The following is an 11,616-nucleotide window of genomic DNA, read 5'->3' on the forward strand; positions in this document are numbered from 1 at the left end:
TATTAAGCATAAGGTAAACAGTATATACCCAGATGTGTAACTACAGAAGAGATGCATGAGAAATTAACTTACCTCTATCATTAAAGTAAATGTTGGAAGTGTCGTCCATTCATGCGAATGCATGTTCGTACCCGTCTTTGCAAAGATCCACGTACTCCTGATAACATGTCGGCATCCTGTTGAATATGTCCGCAACATTGTTCCACCCTTTCTCGAAGGTCTTCTAATGTTGCAACAAGGGTAGAATAAACTTGCGATTTCACATGGCCCCAGAGAAAGAAATGTAAAGAATTTAAGTCCAGGGAGCGCGGTGGCCAAGCAATAGGACCCGCACGTCCTTTCCACTTTCGTCCGAATTGGGCATGTAAATGTTCTCTGACACGGTTAAAGAAATGTGCTGGCGCTCCATCATGCATAAATCACAGTCGCTGACGCCTATCGAGAGGTATATCTTCGAGTAGACGCGGCAAATCGTGTTGGAGAAATCGCAAATATGAGATCCCAGTTAATGCATTAGGAAGAAAGAATGGTCCTTCGAGCTGATCACCTAAGAGTCCTACGAACACATTTAAAAAAAACCTAAGCTGATATCCTACCTCCACTATTGCATGTGGATTCTCAGGGGCCGGTACATAAGAATTGTGAAAATTTACAATGCCATCCAGGGTGAATTGTGCTTCATCAGTAAATAGGATGTCATCAGTAAAATGACGATTGCCAGTAATGTGTCTGCGAAGCCACTGCCAAAACTGCTGAAAGACTGTGGGGGTCAGAGATTGGACACGTTGCAGATTATATGGGTACAACTGCTGTTCATGGAGAATGTGCTATACGAGAGCATTGGATACGCGTTCGGCAAGTCCCACACGTCTTGTGCTCGTTCCTGTGTTTTCGTCCACTGGCTGTAGCACGCGTTCTTCTAATTCAGGGGTACGTACTGTTCTCGGCCTTCCCGGCCTGAAACACTGTGTAAAGCTCCCATGTTCTCGTAGCCGTTGATGTATTCTGATGAATGTTCTTTCTGGTTGTTGTCTTGTAGGGAAAGTCTCTACCGCATTCCCGTTTGCTTTGCCGTACATAAAGTGCATGTCAGCATACTCAATATTACTGTACATTGTATCAATGGCAAGATAAACAATAATTTAGCAACACACTAATAGCACTAATTAACATTGCACAAATAGTATCCCCGTGGCTTTGAAACACTACCGAAACTATTGCACTGTTCTTCGCAATACGGTGAAATCAGTACATCCACAATACTGTAAAGGCACGCGCATTTGACACCTCTTCAACACACAGAACTGTAGGCGAGAAAGACAAGTGAAGACAACGAACCTCTACATTCTGAATCATTCTCCCAAGCGACTACTCCGGTACGACGAAAGCATGTAGACCAGTAGCAGAACAATTCAGGCAACATAATAAACAAACGTGGAAAGGCAAGCGTGTTTCGAATTCACGCCTGCAATCGAAACAATGTACTGTTCTTCCATTCCATATTTCCTGGCTTACCAGCTGATTGACAAGAACTGCGTGCAAAGTTTTTTCTTTACGTATAGTACAGGGGATGAACCAAATAATGAGCAATCTACAGGAGCTCGATTGATTGAGTTATTGTTGCTTTAAACGAGCTTAGGAGCTTCGAAGGACGGGACCTACGATTTGGAAAATCTGGGATCAGAACCACTGCATTCAGTGGGCACTTCAGCGGATTTGAACCCGCAACATCATGCACCCAAGGTGAGCTCAACATATGTTGCAACCCCGATTCAGTATTTCCAGCTGGCTTGCATGTTCTACCAGTGTTCTTTTCGGCCACTCCATTCATTTTCGCGCATCGTTTGTTTTACCTGGGTATTTGTGCAGTAAAGGACTGCTCCGTACTTGTGCATTCGTCGTAGGAAAGTGCCCTGAAGTAGTTCATAACATGAACCACCACCACCTTTCTTCGATTGCCTCTCTCATTTCCTGCTGGTAATGCAACCACACACGGGACGTAAACATTGTCCACCATTATGTATCTTTTCGAGCTTTCGACATGGTACTATGACTTATGAATTACTGGTGGATAGACTCGAGTCCCCTTTCCTTGGACAATTTTCCGGGAATCCCTCCGCTTCTTTGGGGAATCCCTTGCGCGCGCATTGCAGAGTTCTCAACCATGCATTTCTGCATAGCGCAGGTCTGATTTCGATAGTCATTCGTTGGACTGCCCTCTGTCCGATTCATAGTTTTTGAGATATTCGTCTCTAAACTTCATTTTCCCACACTTTCGACAGCCCTATCTCCGTTACGAAGCGTTTGCGGACACATGTTTACTAAGACTTTTTTACTAGTTTTGGCGTGTACTATCTACGGTTTAATTTATGACCATTACTTATTAAACACCCTGTATATGTGTGTAATTTATTAAGTTAATTTTTTTTATTTATGTCAGTAACTATGACCTATTCATTTTATTTGTATGTGTAGAAAACCTATTAATCAGATCAATAGCAACATAGTACGTTGTAGTATGTGCACAAAGACGGCTTCTAAACTAGTGATGGGCAGTGGGAATATTCCCGGTGGGAAGGAATTTGAAAAATGGGAATATTCCCGGGTTTTTTTCCTGGCCTATAAATTCCCGGGAAGGAATTTATTTTCTTTTATTTACTTTGTCTTCCAAATTATAAGAACTATATGACTAATTACTTTATTTTAATACATTATGATTTACTTCTAGGTTTTAAAGTATTTGGAGGTTAAAAAAAATATTCACGGTACTTTATATAACTAATAATCTGATTGTTTAAGTTCAATTTCCATTTGCACTAAGAAGTAAGGTAATTGTTTAGAATTAGGGAGGGGGCAAAACTAGCAAAAAGTAGGATGATTTACGGAAGAAATGAGTTGATAGTGATGTTCAAGTAGTCAAGAAAGTATTGAACATATTTTTTTTAGTACAGTAGGGGATTTATGCAAAATGAAAAAATAAGTGGAAGTGATTTATGTGAGAAAAGAAAGTGAATTGTTAGTAACGAAGATACAAAGCAACCTGCCATGCGGAGCTCTAACCCGCCTTCATTCGCTGACACTCGCTCTGCAACGCTGTCTGAATTTAATGTTGGTAACGTAATTTAACGTATGAAACCATCAAACAAACGCATGGGAATTGAATATCGCAAAAAAGTGAGTGCAAAACCTGGCCTCCAATGCTAAAGAACAGTCAAAATTAACAAAGTACTAATTTATAAATGATTAAAATGAACCATTTTTTAAAGTAATTTAGAATTATGTAGAAATAAAGATGAAGTACTATTAATAAACCCTGAACCACCATTAGTAATAGACGTCTGTATGTCTCCTCTCTCTGACTCCAATTTCTGAAGAAGTACTCGGACTTCTTTTACATGTGAATTAACGTATGGAATTTTGAGAAATTGAATGAAAGGTCGTGTATGGCAATGTTACGTGCTAAACTATAAAGATAAGTATGTATCTTGCAAATTTTCTGAACATAAATATGTATGCGCAAATGTTGATAAATTGGTGAGAGATGTATCTTCTAGCATTTACCCAATCTAATTGGTTTATAACATTTATAAATTTAATGTGTTTATAATATCAGTAATAGAGTCAAGTTGAGCAAATCCACTTATATATAAATTTAAACTGTTACTATATTTTTTCACACATATTTAATTGATAGAACATATTGTAAATAAATATATATTTATGCGTACTTTCTAAATATAATAAAGTGTTAATAAAGTAACATAGTACCGTTCAGAATATACATTTTAAAGAATCCTCTGTGGACAACACTAATAATACGCTGTGATATAAAAATTAATTCAACTTTGAAATCATAATATAGTAATAGAATGCAATTTTCTTTCTGATTGAACATAAATTCCCGTTTAAATTCCCATTTTGGGAATCTTCCCGGCAATATTCCCAGGGAATATTCCCGAAATATATATTCCCGGGAATTTACCCATCACTATTCTAAACGCATTTTGGTGGTGGTGCAGTAACGTGGGGTAGAATGAAGAAGAGTTGGGTATACTTCATTGTTCCAATGGATTCAGGTATAATCTTTTATAGTTCCATCCTTGTTACCCTTAGATTGGCAAACATTTTTCAAATTATGTTTTTCGCGAAAAGATAGACAGTGTGAGTGACTTTTATTCGACACTATAGGGGATGTCGCCAGATAAGCAGAGTTGCCAACACAACAAAGGTTACATTTTTTTTCTAGTAGCACAGGGCTCTTTCTTTTTTTGCACCTATGTAATGAAAATGTAAAACGTAAACAAACAAGCTAGTTTTGTAAACTAACTAATATTACAAGAGATTCATTGCAAGATACGTATCACTGCTTCCATTTGTTCCATTTGCATTAAGAAATAAAATGTTCAAATCGCTTTCTTTGGCAGGAAAATATGACAGGGTTATTTCCACCTTGCTATTTCAGAGCCCACTACCTTCTATATCATATTCAATTAAAAGTTCTTTAAGTTCTTTCTGAATTGGATTTTGGTGAGGAGCACGATTTGCTTTTATTTCAATGCTGCTGCAGATTCCCACATAGAGTCACAGTCACAGAATAACGAACTATTCCATATGCGTCTTCAGTCAGTGTTGCAGGCTGCTACTTGTAGATTCTATGATTCGTAAAAATAATTGATATCACAAGAGGTGCAGATATAGCTGTGAAATCGCATGGAATTCCAATGGACCAGTGGAAGCCACCAGGAATATTGAAAAATACTTACGTGCATCATGATATTCGCCCCGGACACCCAAATTCTGCAATAACAACAGCCTCTCAATGCTCCTTAAGCACTGTGAAGGAGATATTAAGTGAAATCAGAAGTGCAATGGGGACTACGAAGCCGGACTGCGAGAAAAGCGCACAGAAGGCTGTCTGATTGCCACCACACACAGAAATTCATGCAACAATTGCAGCAGAATGTGAAGGAGGATCCACGTAACGGTGTCCGGGCTCTAGTGCGAAAAATGGGTGTTGCCCCGTCAACCATGCAGGTCCGTTTGAACAAGGACTTGAGAGCGAGACCTGCTCCCTGCCATACTGCTGGGAAGACCATGAAGTGGTTGGCTGACAATTTTTACTACTTCACCGGTCCGACATCTGGCCCCCAAAATAACCTGATTGCAATCCTATGTATTATCATGTGTGGGACGTGGATGAGCAACTAACCAACCGCACTGCCTGCATCACGTAGACCCAAAAAATGAAATCTTTGAGTTTTACGTCACACGATTATGCCAGTCAGGTTAAAGAAGACGATAATTCTGAGAAATGAGTGAAATGGTGGAATGAAGAAAGTGGGAGGAAACGGGATTACCCCGAGAAAACCCACTATCACTGTGTTTGTCCACCAGAAAGTCCACACGGCGCGAGCGGGAATCGAACCAGAGTTCCCAAGCACGAGAGGTGAACGCTCTACCACTTAGCCACCGCGCCTCCTCACAAAGACCCAGTTGACGGACCACATTCAGGAGGCATCTCCAGCTCTCCGTCGGGATACCGTGAAGGCTGCTTGCTCCAGATTTGGGAGCTGCGTTGGGGCTGTTGTGGATGCGAATGGAATTTTTTTTGAGTGATTTTCCTATGTCTGGCTCTCTTTATCATGTACACATTCCACGAGGTCAATACAATTTTGTTTGATTTCCTGTTTATTACTTCCACCCAGAAGTGTCAAATTTACCCCGAACACACACACACACACACACACACACACACACACACATATATATATATATATATATATATATATATATATATATATATATATATATATATATATATATATATGTGTGTGTGTGTGTGTGTGTGTGTGTGTGTGTATGTATGTGTTTATAATATAAAGTGACATGTTTAGGTATTAGGAGGTCGTAAGGAACAAACTAATAGAAAATAACGAAGCATAGGAAAATTGTCAAAAATAAACCCTGCTTTTCCTTGATTTTGAGCACTTTTTAATACTTTTTCCTTCCATTTTACATATCTTATATTTTTCATCCTGTATTTTGCGCCCCCTTACTTTGACGCACGGTGCCATCACCCCGCTTGCCCCTCCGCCCCACGGAACGGTACTGCTTGTATCACAGGTATTATTTGATACCAGCAGTCTTCAACAGTCTTGAAAATTTTACCGCATTCGCTTACGGTCTTCATACGAATTTCTTTAACTTCTTCTTCCTCTTCCACTGGGCTTTGTGCGATAGTTGCATGTCTATGTTTTCTTTTTCTGTTTACTAGAGAAACATTCCATCAACAAAAATATTCCTTGTGTTATATCTTCAACAGCTGGTCTAACACAAGCCTCGTTAACATACACACCTAAGTGGTCCCTCAGGATAGGTTCATGGCTTTCGGAATCATCATTTTTGGAGTCTGAATAAAACTCTCTTAGAAATTTAAACATTTTACACGGCTGAAGCTCTGATTTAAAAGTTCGACGAACTACCAAATTTTCGCTGTCAAATTGCAGGAAAAGGACTGTTTTCATTGGAAACATTCAATTGACAAGAGCATTTTCCCGTCTTTTATCCAAAGCGTCTTTTTTTTCAATTTCTGCTGATGATAGTAGTAAAACAGGTATAGTTTGAATCGAAGAGCTTAAAGCTGCTACGAAATCAGCAGAATATTCTACAATTACTTTCTTTTGTTTCACAAAGTTCCATACTGGCTTTCTTGTACGTATTCGAATCCCATCCACTTCTCCCTTGAAACAAACAAAGAGGTGACGCTAATGATAATATTTATATGACACTTATTTTAAGTTAACACATCATACTGACAATAATAGATAATCCTCTATTTAAGTAAATAATGTTCATGCTTAGAAGACTTTATTTTCGTGCACATGGAATCATTTTCTATCATGAATAACCAATGTACACAAACTATCCCACCAGCGGCATGCCCACTGTCACGGGCAGGACAAGTTTTCAAATTGGGAATAAATGGAAATATATTATCAGCATTAGTCCAAAATTTGGTAAATATGAAGTACACGTGCAAATTGTTACTTCTACTACCTACGAACCACATTCTCAAATTTAGTAATTCAGTACAATAATTTTTGGTAGTTTTCTGTCACGGGCAAGACACTCAAGTTGACGTTTATATCTTTAATGATATTGTAAAAATTTTTTATCCTGTAAACACTTTTTCAATTGCAGCTTGTAGCAAAAAGAAGCATCTTGAATAGCTCGATGTTACTTGAGCCAAACATGCACAATATACAGTAAAATGTTGCCGATAACAAGAATAAAATATTTTCTCGCAGCTGACGTGTTACAAATTCAAAATTTAGGCTTAAAATTTTACGTGAATTCTAAGTATAAATAAGTGTTTCTTTGTGAAAACGTAAATTTTGTTCTATTTACTTTATATATAAAATGCATTGGTTTTGACAGTTTTAGGTTCAGGCTCACTTTCGCGTGGAATGGCCCTAATTCTATTTCTAGGATACCTTAATTCATTATTTTGAGAACTCTCTCAAGGAAGAGAACTATGCAAGCATATTCCGCAATTAGAAGAGATACGTGTGAAACATGGAGTAAATTACAAGAGAAATATCCAGTATACTTCAGGCTCTATAAAGTTCCAGTAACATCATGAGTTATTTGAAACTAGAAAATGAGAGCGAATGTCAGTAATGAAACCTGCCTGAAAACACGATAAACATAAAATTAATTGTCGGTAAAATGCTATATACAAAATTAGCCAGAATAACGAAAATCAGATTAAAATTGGAAGTGGGTGAATTTAGGAATATGTATTGAGGACTTGGTAACTATTAACTTAATATAGTACTCAAGTGATTCTATAAGCCCTTTCATTCGAAGTCTATTACTTCCACTCGAATCAACAAAGGAGAATGTCAATTCCGGATCAAAGAATATTCCAGTTCAATTGTACAAACTACCCTATAGGGAGAAAGTCATGACATATGTTAACATATAACAACATTTGACAACATTTGACATATAACAACGTGATGACAAGCACATCCTTGTTATAAAGAGGTCTCGAAACCTGAATATTGCCGTAAGAAAACAAGTTTAAACTTGTTTTCAAATATTTATTCTTGTTCAATTTTATCGTACATAAAGAGAGAAATTAACCATAATGAAATGAGATCCTTGAGTTTTACATCCTACGCTTAAGCCAGCTAGGATAAAGGAGACGGAGAAATTAACCGTATACAACATAAGGTTTGTCCAATGGACTCTCGTATAAATATGAATTGCTTTGTTACAGGAAAATATTTCTCAGTATTTTTATTCGAAGTTGATTTAATAACAAAACACTTTCCTATTACTGCGAAATCATATTTTAATAATAATAATAATAATAATAATAATAATAATAATAATAATAATAATAATAATAATAATAATGCCCTCAAATTATAATAGAATAATTTCAATTTTCTTCACTTAAGAAATGTTTTCTCAAAATATTGACGAAAGAGCTGTCTACAAAGAAAATTAAGAAGTAAAGAGTGCATACTGCTACCGTATTTGCTTTTTGTTGTTGATTTTTACTTAAAATTAAAAATTATGATTAAGTGGGATTTGAACTTATGGCGCGTCATTTCTTCTTCGACTCATAATTCAGCTTCTTCATGTGACACACAGGCTTATTGTAATGTACTGAATCCTTCGGAGTTAATAGTCCACGTTTGAACAGTGTTTCTTATTTTATGATGATATTCTAATATGTCATAATTTAAAAGATAATGGTCTCATATGCGTGTAGTTTAGTGTTGATGACATTTGGTCAATAACGCGAAACAAGGTTGGAGATAGGATGCAGACGGCTGACAGGAAGACAATTTATTTCAAAATATTGCCAGAAATTGTTTAGTACAATGTGTGACAGTATATAAGTAGGGGTAGTTTATACTTAGGCATAGATCACCACATAGAGAAGGCGTATTCAAGTCTTGGTCAGGTGTTATTATATTTTAACATATGTCGAAGTTGTCATGTGTCAGTTGTTATCTAAAGTGTTTTAAATTTGGAGCGTAACATTTTTATCGTTTGGAATATCTTTTGAAATATAGTTTAAATCCTTTTACTTACAGACTATATATTATTTAGTCTCCCAATATTTTTAGTAACATTTCGACGATGTAATTCAATAAGAAAAATGTTTTACCAGAAACGACAGTTTATTCAGATGCAACAAAGATACTTCTCCCAACATATATGAAATTTAAAACCTACTTTGGATTGTCAGCAGTACATCCAAATAAAAAATATTTAAAATTCCCAATTACGTACCAGTGTTTACTTTGAAAACTACGTTTAAGTAAACTTTCTGGGTGCACCATGGTATATTCTGTCAACAGAATTTCTTTTCGATAGCTTATGGACGTAAAAGTGCTATTAAAATGGGTGCTGTCAAAGGAGATGATATGTATAAAATATTTAATAACGTAATTACTAATTCCCTCCGGAAGTTATTAGTTTTAGTTCTGTTTGATCCGTGGTGCTGACATTATTTACGCCTTTGTAACTCAGGTGTGATGTAAGGGCTATGAATATTACATGGTGATAATACAAATTTTCTGTTATAATAGGTTAAGTTACTTTAAATTATATTAGCTTACAGTAGGTTAGCATGGTATAGGTTAAGTTTTACAATATGTGTTCATGTATATTACTTTTCTTTGTGCCCACTTCGCCTGTGGCATAAATATAATATAAAATATTTACTAAAGTGAGAGATGCTCCGTGCATAGAGTGCAGGTAGATGAAAACCGCGTATATCTAACCACCGAAGTCACTGTGTAAAGACATACAATTGTAATAAGGAACAGTAAGTATGAAAAGTTCTAGCCCACCAATGAGCTGTTAAGTAGCTGCTTAAAGAAACTTGATTGCTGATGTCTGTTTAATGTCAGTCTGTTATTAGTAATAATGGTTCTCAAATATCAACATGCTTTTTTTCTCGAAAATATTTTGATTCAGTCAAAGATTTTGGTCGCATTGCAAGAATGAAAACTAAATATATGTTTCCAGATTTTCTGTTAGAACAGAAATAAAATATCATAACTTGTTGACACATCCCTATGAAAGACTTTTTATTTGCTTTAACTCCGTATTGTTCAATTAGTATTTGTAGTATTTGTATAAACTCGTAAAACGTTAATTCAATAAAATGTAGTGTATCTGTGGTTTACCTCAGCCTTTTGCAGATCCTAAAACCTTCCGTTCTAATAAAGTTAGAAATGCAGTCAATAAAATGTAGACTGACAATTTTCTTTTTAAGTAGAATTCGTAATTTAAAGTGTGTATTGGGTCATAAGAAAATATACATTAAAACATAGATATATAATGAAAGTACAAAATATATGAGCAGTATCAGAAGTATTTTAACTCTCAGTGGGAAGTGAGATCACACTAGTTTGAGGTATGAAAGGTTTTTCTTAGTGCAACCGAGATAAGATACAACTGAAAACTTTGAGGGTTTTTTTTTCTTTTCAGCTTGGATTTTCGTTTCTTTTACTTTATTTTTCCGTTACCCAATTTTAGTTAGAATATGTTGTGGATTTTTTGGTAGTGCTATTGCACACACAAATCTCAGTTTCAATAGTCATCATTGACATCTCAACTTGGAGGTTGACATCCTGTGTTGGTAGTTTATAGTTCGCAAACCTTTCTCATGGCGGGTTGCAGGTAACATAGCAATAGCTCGTCTGGATGCCGAACGTCGAGTTATGATGGAACCATCGTCTTTGGGTAAAATTTGACTTCCATTTTCCGGGGAAGACTAGTCTGGAGAATGGATTAGTGATTGTTAGTAATATACCTACACCCAGCCCAGTAGCTGTGGCGGCCACCAGTCAGTGATACGTTTGCAGAAAACATGGTCCTAAGGTAAGTAAACATCATCCCACTAGACAAAATAATTAATTCAAAGAATCCCGGAATATAATACTGACGTTAAATACCACTGAAATTCATTGAACCTTAGACTAAACATTCATAATTTGCGTAAATGAGGAATGGAACAGTTAACAACATTCTTTAGGTTTTGTTATCGTCACAGAATAACTTTGGTTGAATTTCAGTTCTTGTAATATTCATATATTTCCAATTCATACTTATACATCCTGGATAAGTATATCATTTTATTATTGTCAAAAACGCTTTTACAACTTTTTTTCTTATTTCCCATTTCTAAAGTACAATATTTGAATTTCATTGTTTTTATGTTAACACTTTGCAATTCTTTATCATTTTGTTTCTAATTTTTTGTTCCCAAAAACACATATTTAGAAAAATAATAAATAATTTCATTGTAATCCCTATCACATTATTTCACATTAACACAACATGTATCTCCCACTACTCAGAATACACATATTGTTATACATGTTGATAAAATATATTTAACCAATAGCGTAACGCTCATTACAAAGAGCTTAAGCACATATCACAAAAAACTCTTCATTTCAAACATAGTTTTTGAACCTCGTACAAGTGATTCTGTTTTCTCTGTTCTTTCCGCGGGCACATATTAAGCAACGATTATTATTCGAGCTGGTTAATTTTCATCCTTTGCTGTATTCCTGGGATAAG

Source organism: Thermobia domestica, chromosome 9, assembly GCF_964235325.1.
Source record: "Thermobia domestica chromosome 9, izTheDome1.hap1.1, whole genome shotgun sequence".
Taxonomy (NCBI): domain Eukaryota; kingdom Metazoa; phylum Arthropoda; class Insecta; order Zygentoma; family Lepismatidae; genus Thermobia; species Thermobia domestica.